This window comes from Cydia splendana, chromosome 3 (assembly GCF_910591565.1).
Source record: "Cydia splendana chromosome 3, ilCydSple1.2, whole genome shotgun sequence".
NCBI lineage: Eukaryota > Metazoa > Arthropoda > Insecta > Lepidoptera > Tortricidae > Cydia > Cydia splendana.
The window spans coordinates 15,270,787-15,285,157 of record NC_085962.1 but is presented as its reverse complement, the minus strand read 5'-3'; the positions used below and the strand labels follow the sequence as shown (position 1 = coordinate 15,285,157).

Here is a 14,371-nt window from a genome sequence, read left to right as displayed (position 1 = left end):
AGTGCCCAGGCTGATAATAGGTAATAATAATGTGTAATTGTGTAGTGTTAAAACAACACAGATTAGAATATAAAAAAAAATGATTTGTTTCCTAGTTATTATAAATATATAAATAACTCTATTGAAAACTGCATATCTCCAGATCGTTATGATTGTAAAATATGAGCGAGGGGTGTAGGTTGATATAGCATCCTATAGCTACTAGCTATGGCGAGAGGGTTCGCGTGTCTGGCAACCACCACCGCACAATAGAAGTCTGTGCACCGTAGTTATGCGTGTTTGTATACCTCGGCGCGCTGTCCGCGAGTTGGCGTCTGACTGCGAACTTGATCGCGCGTTCGCTTGAATTTCAAAATCGAGCGCAAAAAAATTAATAATTGCGGGCAAAACAAATATCGAACCGAAGTGTTATTACAAAAGTGTATTTTTTAAGGATTTTTTTGACAAAGACGCTTTCAGGATACGTTTTGTGTGCCCGCGTGTATTTACAATAGGACCACGCCGAATGGACACAATAGAAGTTTTCTGCTAGCAATTTTCGTCACAAGAAAATGAGAAAGTAAGGATAGTGAGCTTTTTATTTACCTACTTTCTGGGCCGCTTCTAGTCATTGAAAACTTGTTGAATTTAATGTTAAACGCACTTTCTTATAACTAGCTTGGTGGCATGTTTCTCCAGCGGCGATGGTTTAACCGCACGTTGATATAATTACAGAATTACACACTTAGACGCATGCTGGCATCAGACCGCTTCTGGGAGTAAATACTTGACTAGGAATGTTGTACCTACAGTCAATAATATGTTACTCTTCGAAGGCTTATTTGTAGAGCTATAAAAGCGTGTCACATATTTTTGCGGCCTTCGAAGAGTAACATATTATTGAAGGTGACTGTACCTATGCTGTCACATAAGATATCTCAAATGAATAATTGACTTTGCATGTTTGCACATTATAGACAAATAAATTACATTAAAAGCAAAGAATCAGGTGTCGGATACGTATTTCCGTGACGTTTTTTGGTTCCTTAATAAATCATTAATTAAATAAACTGAGGATTTTATAATAAAAAATAGAAAAAGGTAAAGTATTTAAGAAGGATAGTCCAAAAATTGTAAATGCCGGTAACGTCCCCTGCAAAGAATTAAATGTTAATGAACTCTTTACTATTGTGTAGTTAAAGGTGTAAAGGTTAAACGAATGTTTTGTTGTTGGGCCATTATTGAAGTCGTTTTTAAGGTTTGCCCTAAAACAAAGAGTGGAATGAATTGATTGTTATTAACTGACTTCATAAAAAGGTGGTTATCAATTTGACCGATTTTTTTGTATGTAGGTAGGTAGGTATGTTAGAACTCCATCACTTCTGAATAGATTTGGAAATTTTTTTTTTTGGTTAAAAGTATTTCTTCAACCAGAACCGTCAAATCAAATTCATAACCTGTTTGTTATTTTGATCAGAATACGCCTCAGGGCCGGCATTTAGTTCGACAATGTGTTAAACGCTTTTAAGATTTGGCTTGGCATAAACTTCAAACATATGTTGCTAGCGCATATAGATTGAAGTCGTAATATTTTATTTTATCCTTTTTGAAGTCGGTAGGTTTAAAAAAAGATTTTATTCCCTATACTGCATACTTTGTCATTTATAACCAGATTTCTAACCTATTTTTAAAAATAAAGTAAGTACCTAGTTTTTGAACTAGTTATTTTACACATAAAAAGTGTAGGTACGTAGAAAAAGTGCAGGCTTCCCCTAATTAATTGATGTAGTATGTTGGCCGTATCATACTAAATATCATCGTATTCGTATATAATTGCAACTTTGAATACAGACAAGAAGATGAGACAAATCTCTCGTAAATTAAAGTTCTGTACTAGTGACAAGCAGTCGCGAAATAATGCTTTATGAATGAGACAGCGCGGACGTTGTTCTACTTATTGGGCTTCCAAGGTGAAGTGACAAGTGAATACGTATGCCGGCTTTACTACATGAGGCCAATTTTATTCTGTTTTGGTTGCATTATTTTCAGGATTTATTTATTTAAAAATAGAACCACTTCTCTTTATTCGCATACTTATACAAGTTGGGTGACAATGAATTACGAAAGTGACGATGCTACCATCGAGCTCATCTGATAATGAGAAGATGGGAACCGAAGGTGGCCATATAAACTCTGTGTCAAAATACATTGTGTTTCGGTTTGTTAGAACTGTCCCGACGAGTATTAAGTTGACTGTTGAAAGAAAAGTACCTATAGTCATGCGACATAAAATAGTAGAAATTAAATAATTTGGAACTAAAAAAATTCCATACTAAAATTGTTGTCATGCCAATTTTACGTCAAAAATGTGACAGTTACGTAGGAAGTGGGGCCCTCAATAATATTTTTCAATTTCTTGTCGAACTATACCTGTCTTGCTGTATCAAAATGGGCTAGTATCAAAAATTAAAAAAGATACATAGATACTTTATTTTATTTAACTAATTGCACAATACTTAAGAATGATTAAATTCTTATTTTACAAGAAACTGACTCTCAGCGTCTACATTTTACGCTTTTAATTTCGTATTGTTAATGACGGTTCTAGGTGTGACCGATGTTCTCACCCTACTTACCATTGTGTCATGTCATAAACTGACGTAAGACTCTTGAAAAAATAAATCTCTTACTATGTTTTCAATCAATCAATCAAAGCATTTATTTTCAGGCTACTAAGGCCCATAGATACATACCTTACAAACTAACATATATATACAATAATAAAAAACTTAAATACTAAAAAATCATTTTCGTGATCGTTTTATGCCTACCTACGAGTAAGTGGACCGATGATGCCGTTATATTTTAACTACACTATCGGCTTTAAGCTTAGAAGCAAATTAACACATATCGTTCGCAAACGTTTCTGCTTGATACGAAATTAATTTACCATCGGCTTTTACCGCGATTGTAGTAACTATTTACCTGCTATTATTCGTATTGTAGCTCGTACATGCCTATGTTTAATTGGTAAGCCGGGCCCGAAGCCAAGTCGTTTTGGTACTGACTATAATACATGGGGCATATACATCAATTCGGTTCACGTCTCTCTTTGGACATATTCAAAGTATTTTTTTTATTTTTCATTTCTATTTCAAATCCTTATTCCTTGATTGCTCCCTTATCATCAGCATAATCGATCACCTTCATTGATATAAATAAAGACCTCTCCGTCTACGAGTATCATTAGTCAGTCGAGTAAAAAATAACCTACCTAAAGTCAAATATTTCGAGGCTCGCGAAATGTCTACTCTTGGCGGGCGCAGAAGCACCGGCGCGGCGAGCCTAGTTTTTTTGATAACTCATTGAATCCTCGGTCAGTGACGAGCCGTTTTAAAAATCTCGCGTCATTTTTTTGTGCTTGGCAACTGCGTTTCCTGTACGAGTAGGTACTTACCTACTGTACATCTCTCCCTCCCTCCCTCCCTCCCACCCACATTCTGCAATGTTGGAGAGATATATTGGTATTGATTGATTACGTTCTTATTTAAAGGGTTTCATGAATAATTCAGATTGCACTACCCTTAAGAAAACCGGTAGGTACGAGTATAAGACTAATTTTAATTACGAAAAGGGAATGCTGTTCCATGAAAAGATAGATTCAATCCGTGGCCCTTCCTTCACGTTTTACATGTGAAAAAATATTTTTAAGTAACTTACCAAGTTTTAATTGAACTATGCCATGATCGCCGGAATGGATAATAATTAAAACTCTACAAAAAATTACGCATAAAACGTAAGTTCAGTTCTTTATGACCAACATTCTGGCAGATTGTCAATGCCCATAATATCAATGTATATTGGCATAATTTACTGAATTGGAACCTTCAAGGCTATGCCTATCAAGTTACGGCTGAGACTAATATACTCTGTTTCTAATCGACCTGTCATCTTTTGTCTTCGTTTATTTCGGAGTAGCACGGACGTAGAGACAAAATAAGACACATTTGTCATTATGCGGAATTACGGTTAAGCTATAAGTCTACGGGTGGATGAGATACATGGAGTTTTCATTTCAATCATCATTACATCTTAAACTAAACTTAAAAAAAATATGTCGATTTGTAAAACTTTAAAAAAAAACGTAGGTATGTATTATAATTATTATAAATATAATTTAAACGGAGTTATTAGGATAGGCGATGCCAACGCATTATTTAATTATCTCACATACCTAATGTATGAATTATTTATTTACTGCAAAGTTGTACCAAACCAATATGAGAAGGTTTTGTCTAGGGCTTACATTATCGATTGCGATTTTTTTATGTTATGCACACTGCACTGCATGTGTTCAAAAAAGGTTCTAGGGTATTGTACTGGTTGTATTGCTATTTGCTTACAATCAGGTGACTGTACAAGTGTACAGTCACCTGGAATAGTATGTTACTATTCGAAGGCCGCAAAAATATGTGACACGCTCTTTTGGCTTTACAAATAAGATCGTGACCGATTTTTCGCGACCTTTGTTGTGTAACATATTATTGTAGGTGACTGTACATGCTGTAACTACTTAACACCAAAGTGTATACCTACCTAAACAGATTCGTAAAATTCGTATCATAAGGTCAGAGGCGCCCTGTATGCGTTTGTATCACGCTTGTATATTCTGTTTGCTTAATGGACAATGGTTGAACGAGTTTCCGAAGGCATGTTTACGACTTCGCGACAACGAAGTCCAACGCCATTACATTATTACGAAGCAGAAGTTCAAGGCTCAAATGACATAATAATTGCGATATTATTCCTGCGGATCGCGATGCAAGAGCGCGCCAATGGCAACGACGACTGTGAATGTTGTGAATATTTTGTAATTCTTAGTAACTTCGCCTAAGCAGAAACACGAATAATGGACTAATAAGCCGAAGTATGTAGGCGTCATTACAGTTCTCTTATCTAATACAATTTGATACACTTACATTAAATGGCAAGGATTAATGGTAATGACAGATAAATCTCTTAGTAGCAGAATCTCCTGCAGCAGTAATAGAATTATCTATTTTAATTGAGTTGTTTAATAGATATATACGGTGTGGCCTGTAACTCGAGCAAAGAATTAAAACATAGATACACTCCTCAAACGGTGACACTTTTGTTCAACAACTTTTAAAAATTATGAAGTATTTAGATTCTCTATTTTTCATACAAAATAAATATTATTTTCAATGGACGCCATCGCCACGCCATATTATTGTGATTGACGTTGCTTGCCACGCCTTAAACATAACAAAATTCGCAATACATTGCGTCTTAGAATAAACTTCAAAGTGTAATAAAAATCAAACCACAAGTTATTTTTAAAAGTCGCTGAACAAATGTTGGTCAGTATGAGGAGTACAGCCTACAGTTTAATTTTTTGCTCATGTTACAGGCCACACCCGGTATTGTATAAATGTAAAATACCTAGGTAGGTATGCACTATAAATGAACAGCTTGACTTTTAAAGCTTGGCCGGCCACCCTATGCGCAAGCCGCTATCGCTCGTGAGTATCGCAGGAAGTCATCTAATTAAAATGTGGCTTACACTTGCGGGTTCACGAGAGAAATAATTAAGTTTTTTTATTCAAAAGCAATCTGTCGTCACGTGGTGCGTGGTGACGTCTATTAGGTAATCTATCAATTATCCCGTCACATATTTATAAAGAAGGGTTGCTAAGGCAAAATTGTGAAACTAAGGTTTAGTTTAAACTCTTTCCCTAATCGGAGTCGGAGGTAAGAATTGATGCGATGACACCTGAGACTGAGAGTAGGTACGAATAAGTATATTATCTACTAGCAAAAAGCAGAGCTTTGTAAGGGCTCGCGGAGTTTTTCTACCTAATCGTACCGGACCGCGACTTTGATCCACAACCAGTCCGAGGCTTGTTCCATGTTCGATCGAGTGGGTACGTAATAAGTCCGTTAAGGACGCAGCTATAAGTGAGAGCAAGAAAGAAATATACCTACTAATTGGACCCCGGTCGCTGTCCGGTACGCCTGTCTGTTACAGCTTTTACTTTGTCCATTAAAAACGTGTCCAGACGACAAAATCGAATTGCCAATATCATCCACACGTAATATACAATTTCATAAGCGATTATTACATCCTACACGGTCGCCCAGTACTTTTTGTAAGGAAGCCAACTGGCTTTCCTACATAATGTTGGGTCAGCGAGCCAATGTCCTTGATTTTATTTATGCGTCCACACTACACAATTGAGCGTAAAACTATCCCGTCTGGACACCTACTGGCGGTAATCATGCTACTCCGCACATAAACTTACGTATAATTTGCTCTCTTATAGTGGTAACAGACTATCGCACCGCACCAAGGTCATTGTGCGACGCACCCACAAGTAAGAGCGAGAAAGCGATATCTCTTTCTCGCTCTTACTTATCGATGCGTCGCACAATAACCTTGGTGCGGTGCGATAGTGTGTTACGGCCTTTAAGTGCTAATCAAGATGAGTGAGATGACCAAAACAGCGTGTACCTATGTTGCAACAAACGTGAGTTCCACTAAATACTGCCAGGGTTCAGCTACAGCTCTATCTTGAGTATCTCCAAAGTGCTCAGAAAGACGAGTCGGATGACCAAAACAGCGTGTGCCTATATTGTATAAAACCCGAGCTCCACTAGGTACTGCCAGAGTTTAGCATCAGCTATCTTGGGTACTACTCTACCGAGTGATCATCATGACGAGTCGGATGTCCAAAACAGCATGTGTCTATGTTGCACCAAACCCGAGCTCCACTAGGTACTGCCAGGGTTCAGCATCAGCTCTATCTTGGGTACTACTCTCCTAAGTGCTCATCAAGATGAGTGAGATGACCAAAACATTGTGTGCCTATATTGCAACAAACCTGAGTTCCAATAGGTACTGCCAGGGTTCAGCATCAGCTCTATCTTGGGTACTGCTCTCCCAAGTGCTCATTCTGACGAGTCGGATGTCCAAAACAGCGTGTATATATGTTGCACCAAACCTGAGTTCTACTAGGTACAGCCAGTGTTTAGCATCAGCTAATCAGCTCTATATTGAGTACTGCTCGCCCAAATGCCCATCAAGACGTGTCGAATGACTAAAACAGCGTGTGCCTATGTTGCACCAAACCTGAGTTCCACTAGGTACAGCCAGGGTTCAGAATCCGCTCTATCTTGGGTACTGCTCTCCCAAGTGCTCATCAAGACGTGTTAAATGACTAAAACAGCGTGTGCCTATGTTGCACCAAACCTGAGTTCCAATAGGTACTGCCAGGGTTCAGCATCAGCTCTATCTTGGGTACTGCTCTCCCAAGTGCTCATTCTGACGAGTCGGATGTCCAAAACAGCGTGTACCTATGTTGCAGCAAACCTGAGTTCTACTAGGTACAGCCAGGGTTTAGCATCAGCTCATCAGGTCTATCTTGGGTACTGCTCTCCCAAATGCCCATCAAGACGTGTCGAATGACTAAAACAGCGTGTGCCTATGTTGCACCAGACCTGAGTTCCACTAGGTACAGCCAGGGTTCAGAATCCGCTCTATCTTGGGTACTGCTCTCCCAAGTGCTCATCATGACGAGTCGGATGTCCAACCCAGTGTGTGTCTATGTTGCACCAAACCTGAGGTCCGCTAGGTACAGCCAAGGTTCAGCATCAGCTCTATCGTACTGCTCTCCCAAGTGCTCATCAAGACGTGTCGAATTACTAAAACAGCGTTTGCCTGTTGCACCAAACCTGAGTTCCACTAGATAATGCCAGGGTTCTGGGTCATATTGTTGAACTACACGCCGACGTTGCAATTGGCGTGCAGTCGGCGTGCAGTTTCCATAGAAGTTGCAGTCGGGTTGTAGTCCGTCTGTATCGGCCCTAAATCACTGAAGTTTGTTAAGGCCCCAGTACACAATGGGCCATCGCCGGCCACTCCAAGGGACGCATTTATGCGTTAGAGGGAGCAAGTGATATTGCTATCTCATTCTACCGCATGGCTGCGTCCCTTGGAGTGGCCGGCGATGGCCCATTGTGTACTGGGGCCTTAAATTAGTAGTTAATACAAACTTCAGTGATTTAGGGCCGATACAGACGGCCTAATATGGTTATCTTTATTTATAATTTTGGCAGTTCCAAGCAATAGTAACACTAAAACTCTTTCTCAAACTCAAAATACCCGATTTAAGTTTGCTAACACAACATCAGTTCATCGGCGTCACAGAACAGAACATTCGAGTAAATTGACCTCCGCAGTGAATATACAGCAAGATTGAATGTTCAGTATTCACAGAAACTTAATTGCTAAATTGGGAATCAAACCGAGCGAAGCGAGATGGGTCAGAATCCAAAATTTTAACCCTTTTTTATATTCATCGTTGTTAGCACATAGTACATTAGCACGAATTTTAATTCATAATTTTTCTAACAGATGGCGCTAGTAGTAATACAAAGTGTTATTCCCTTTATTTTATTTTTTTAAGTTTATAATATGATATTTTTATGTTTGATAACACATCTAGACATGAATTTAAATTATTATGTTAAATTTCAAACCTATCAGTGCGATAGTTTTTCCGTAAAGTGTACCACAAGAATGCATAGTTTGTCGAAGAGTGATAGGGCTCGCTTCGCTCGCCCTAATTATTATTACGGGTCTCATACGAGTAACTACATACGTATTAATGTGGTTAATATAAGCAGCTTGCGCTGACGCAAAGTGTGAAATATGTACTAGGTAGTACTTAATCAAGACAGGCCGCGTAGCCAAGATGCCAATCGCTAACGCTCCGTAGCGATCGAAACGCAACTGTCACTGTCGCACTAATATGGAAAAGTAATAAAGAGACATAAAGCTTTTCGTTGTCGAAGCGATAGCGATGGTAACCTTGGCTAGGCCGGCAGGTCATCTGAAATTAAGTATCTTTATACATATATGCAGGTATTTTAATCGAATTTTGTTTAATGGCATGATATGTATAAAGGTAAATAATAAAAGAAACTGGATGATTCAACTTTGAAATAATAGAGCCCAGAATTTTATAACAACTTGCAGCTCAGGGCTATCTCATAAAGTAGTGCATTATAAACTAACTTGCATAGATTACGTAGGACGCGTGGAATCGAACATCTGTTAGGCCATTGCACCCACTCGGTTGCAAAGAGTATGACCTTATAAATACCAAGTTAACGGTTTTGTGTTTTACGTAATGATACTTACCTAATTATCGCTAGGTACTTCAGATGATTAGGATTAAGAATCACCAAAAGTATAGTGGCTACTGTGTCTTTATCGATCGCAGTGGCTACAGGTGTTCTTTGTTTTGGCGCGGGCATTCACCCAGGAGGGTCGTCTGCCGCGCCCTTGTGATTTGCCTGTGCTGCTATAGAAAGTTCTAAGCCACCCAACGTAAGACTACGCTTCGGTCGTTTCAGAATGGCGGGCTACTGCATGTCCGGGCATGCGCAAACATTTTTAACTACTGTGCGTTAGCTGTGGCTTAAGTAACCCTAGTTTAAGTATAGTAACCTGTACCAGCGTTCTAATTATTAGTTTGAAAGTTGAAAAGGGTCCGCACTATTAAGGGAACGATATAAATTATATCGCATCGCACAGCAGGAAAGTATGTTCAATAAAAATCATTTTCTCTTTACACATATTTCTGCATAAAAGCAAATATTTATACAACTAATCAGGTTTTTAAGTTACTAGATCGCTTAAAAGGTCTGAATAGCTGTACCCATTCATGACTGGCAAGAGTTACTAATGTTATAATCCGTTTGAAATACATTACAAAACGAAACTTTCAGAACATCCTATCTCATTTAAAAGCTCAATTGCAATTTGAGCCTTACAGAAATAATATACAGTTAAATTTAAAGTGAATGTGATTCCCTACCGTAACTTGATTGTAGGTAGGTGTGCACAAAAGGGCAAACATATATTCTTAGAATACACCTATATTCAACTCAAATTCGAATTTTCGATTGCATGGCAGTGCAGGATGTTTTTGTAATATCCGGTAAGATATGAGCATCAGATTGACTACTTCGATAAACGGAAGAATTAAGACTCTTCCTAAATCTCGTATTTCACTTGCGGATTTTTCGAAAACTGAACTGTATAACACAGGTCTCATGGTTGGTTATAAAGTCACAATTAAGTAACACATGCGGTGGTCTAAGTCATGGTGTGAAATGTGTTGCATAACAACTTGCATAATGATCGTCCAATGACGGAGCGATTGAAATTGCTATTTTCATTTTAATGTGATAGCTTTTATAAGCGCCATGTTTTACGGCAATAGGAAAGCGGTACGGCAGATTTTTTTGCGTAGGAGAGTTGAAATTTCTACTTTAATATCCGACTGTTGAAAAGGAAAAGGTGTTAAGTACAGGTGTAGGTTTTAAGTACACATTTCGATTATTTTAGACCGGCTTATAAAACGTACAATCAGCGAACCGATTAACATTAAATATGGCGCTGGTGGCTATCACCCCATATATAATTGTCAAATTTCCGATGTTACTAAATGTTAACGAACTAAGGTAAGGTAAGACTATCACCGGGGTAAGACTATCACTTGTATGGAATCCTCATACTGTTTGTCTTGCCCAGAGCAAAATAAACTATGTATGTTAGTCACACCCCACCTTACCTTACTAGGATTATCGACTGTTTAATTGGTAAATTACATAAATATAATTCGCCCCCAAAGTAAATCTACAAGAAATAAACCGTCTGTTATTATTACAAAATTGTATAATTTTATAAGCGATTAAGTCTCGTTAAAGTAAATGTGTAAAAATCGTGAACATTTAAAACATTTTAGGTAATCAAACAATCCCGTAGGTCTCGCTGTATCATGGACGATAACACAACATTTGATGCCCATATGCACTGTGTCAGTGCAAGTGACTTATTTTCTTAACAAAACGAAGGAAGTGATTAATATTACAACACTTATATAACAATGCACCAGCCGGCCAGTGAACTTATCGTTTCCGGTTCACGTCTTGCTCACGCTATGTGGTATTTTGGTATGATAGTAGAAGAGCCGGCCGCAAAATTTTTAACCGACTTGATACCACGATGAAATGCACAATGGTTTCCCAGAAAAGTTATGCTAAGTCCGAATTCGATAGTCTGCCACGGCGGAACTTGCCGAAAGTACGAAAAAGAAGGCCACTTCCGGTGCGAAAAAAGGGGCTGATTTAACCCATCTGATACCGAGATAGTAGTTATGGCAGCAGTTAGAAATTTACATGTAGACACAGAAAAGCGAAGTCTGCCACTATTTTTTTTGCCGGAAGTGCTTGGCAGACGCTCTCAAAGGTGACCATCGGGACCCCTAAATTAACCCATCTGATACCACCATGAAACCAATGCCAGTCGGTAGGTATGAACTCTCATGTCAGGAATATATAAGTCTGCCAAGGCTTTTCCTGCCGAAACACCATGGCAGACGAGATTATGTAAGCAAGGTCGCCATCGGTTACCCTACACTAACCCATCTGATACCACCATGAAACCAATTCCATTCGGTAGGTATGAACCCCCATTTTAGGAATATATAAGTCTGCCAAGGTTTTTCCTGCCGAAACACCTTGGCAGACGAGATTATAAGCAAGATGACCATCGGTTACCGTACACTAACCCATCTGATACCGCCATGAAACCAATTCCAGTCGGTAGGTATGAACCCTCATTTCATGAATATATAAGTCTGCCAAGGCCTTTCCTGCCGAAACTCCTTGACAGACGAGATTATGTAAGCAACATCCGCATCCGTGGGACCGGTATACGTGATTACTGTAGGCTTATTTATTACTTTATGCTTTTACATATTTGTATATTATTATGTTATTAATGAAATATATTTATAATTTATTAAACCTATACCTAATACATTGGGAATTCATTACCTGCTTACGGCAGTAGTAGGGAGTAGTGGGTGAGTTCTGGCTTACTTAGCCAGGCCAACAGTCCCTCCCCCTTTTTTTCCCTTGTTGAGGCCCTGCAACCTTACCTTGAACCCAACCTAATGTCATTGTAGCTCGAATCTAACCTAATCTATTTTTATTGCTTTTAGAAAATATTCTAATAACAATTATCTACTTTTGCAAAGTTAAATGTTGAATTCTTTATTTCGCAAAATGGAATTTTAATGTGACTATAATGTATGTGCAATCTACTTAGAAACTGGGTTTAGAAATATAAAAACACACATTTTATATAGGATAATAAGTTTATTCAAGTAATATTCTGAACATATGAGATATAGTAACATCATTACTTATTCTGTGTACAGTGGAGAAAACATGCAAGTTGACATTTTTCGTTTTAAAATAAAGATAAACTAAACAGTATTTGCCACAAACCGATGTTAAAAAACTTTGCAGTTGTTGGTTGGCATAATACCATCTCTTACAATTTCTCTTCATTAACATTTTATGATACCTTCCTGTTTTTATTTACTTAATTTAATTTTTTACTTTTTATGTGATCGGTACTTCATTTATTTTAGATTTTGGGCTAATATTAGTTTGTTAACCGACTTCCAAATCTCAAAGAAGGAGGTTATCAATTCGGTTGTATGTTTTTTTTATTTTTTATTTTTTTTATTGTTGTTACTCTATATCTCCGTCATTCCTGGACCGATTTTGAAAATTCGTTTTTTGATTGTATGTATATGCATACAGATTGGTTCCGTTTTTGTCAAAACCCAGTTCTGATGATGGGATCCATGAGTAATCGAGGGAACTCCTCAAATTTTAAACGCATACATATAGTGATTTTTGGGTTTTTATCATCAAATTAAGCATACACATTCAAAAAAGTGACATTTGATGAAGTGCAACTGCTGATGATGATCAGAACGGAACTCTTCAACGACGCATAGTTCACGTTTGGCGATTTGTCGTCTTCGTTATGTTTGTTAAGCAAGTCAAGTTTTTAAGCCACATTTTTGTCAAGCTCGAGTTCTGATGATGGGATCCATGAGGAATCGAGGGAACTCCTCAAATCTTAAAGGCATGCGTATAGACATTTTTGTATTTTCATCAGAAAATCAAGGATTTTCATTAAAAACTGGCGCATTTGATGAAGTGGAACTGCTGATGATGACCAGAACAGAACTCTTCAACCACGCATAGTTCACGTTTGGCGATTTTTCCTCTTCGTTATGTTTGTTAAGCAAGTCAAGTTTTAAAGCCACATTTTTGTCAAGCTCGAGTTCTAATGATGGGATCCATAAGGAATCGAGGGAACTCCTCAAATATTAAAGGCATAAGTATAGATTTTTTTTGTATTTTCATCATAAAATCAAGCATTTACATAAAAAACTGTCACATTTGATGAAGTGGAACTGCTGATGATGACCAGAACAAAACTCTTCAACGACGCATAGTACACGTTTGGTGATTTCTAATTTCGATTTTGACTTGGACTGCGACCCGGACTCGGACCCAGAACCGGACTCATACCCGGATCCGGTTCGGACCCGGACTCGGACCCGGACTTGGAATCGAACTCGGACCCGGACTCGGACTCGGACACGGACTCGGACTAGGACCCGGACTCGGACTCGGACCCGGACTCGGAACCGGACTCGGACTCGGACCCGGACACGGACTCGGACACGGATTCGGACCCGGACTCGGACTCAGACTCGGACCCGGACTCGGACCCGGACCTTGACCCGGAAAACCACTATAATATATATTATATTATAATTATTATTATTACACGTAAATTTGTTAACGAAGAAACCGTGTACCGACTCTTCATGCCATTATATTTTTAATTTGCTGTTATTCTCTACAAATCGACACTAAAAGTATCAAAATATCAAAATATGGAGTTCCGTTTGAGAAAGAAGCAAAACAATTTTGTCTTTGACAGTAATTGAATTATTGTGTAATTTTGAAAGCTAGACAATTCAAGATTTATATTTTTACTCACAAATACAACACAGAAATTCAATCTCAAATGTAAACCTTCGAACAATTTCCATACATTGACGACATCACTCAAAATTCTTCTTCAAGTCAGATGCCCGCTGGGGCTGCACCGGAGCACACGTATAATTCTTCAAATAAAAATGACAGCTTGATTTGACATTAAATCATATACGCACACGAGAAAGTATACCAGTAGATAAATTGTATTTCAAAAAATAGGGTACATAAATATCAGCTCGCGTCTCCTTTAAATTTGATTTGCTGTTATATACGGGTCATAATGGTTGAAAACCTCAGTAAACTATCTTAAAACAATACGATTACAGTCGAATTTAAGTATTATGTTCCTTCAAATCAAAACTCGCTTAAAATGAAAAAAGTTTAAAGACTCATCCTTTACTGATTGGGATTAATTTTCATTTTGCGT

At 38.1% G+C, this 14,371-nt stretch overlaps 1 protein-coding gene across 5 annotated transcripts in view; it reads left to right on the top strand.

Moving 5' to 3' along the window:
* Window positions 1–423: 423 nt before the first annotated feature.
* The window catches only part of LOC134806781 (proton channel OtopLc), a 63,411-nt gene continuing 49,463 nt past the window's right edge, over window positions 424–14,371 (top strand). For 3 of the 5 annotated variants that reach the window (XM_063780126.1, XM_063780127.1, XM_063780123.1), the window contains exon 1: window positions 424–559. The gene's annotated coding sequence lies outside the window, so the exon portion shown is untranslated. The remainder of the gene's footprint in view (window positions 560–14,371) is intronic. The other 2 variants (XM_063780128.1, XM_063780132.1) reach the window with 2 other exon arrangements.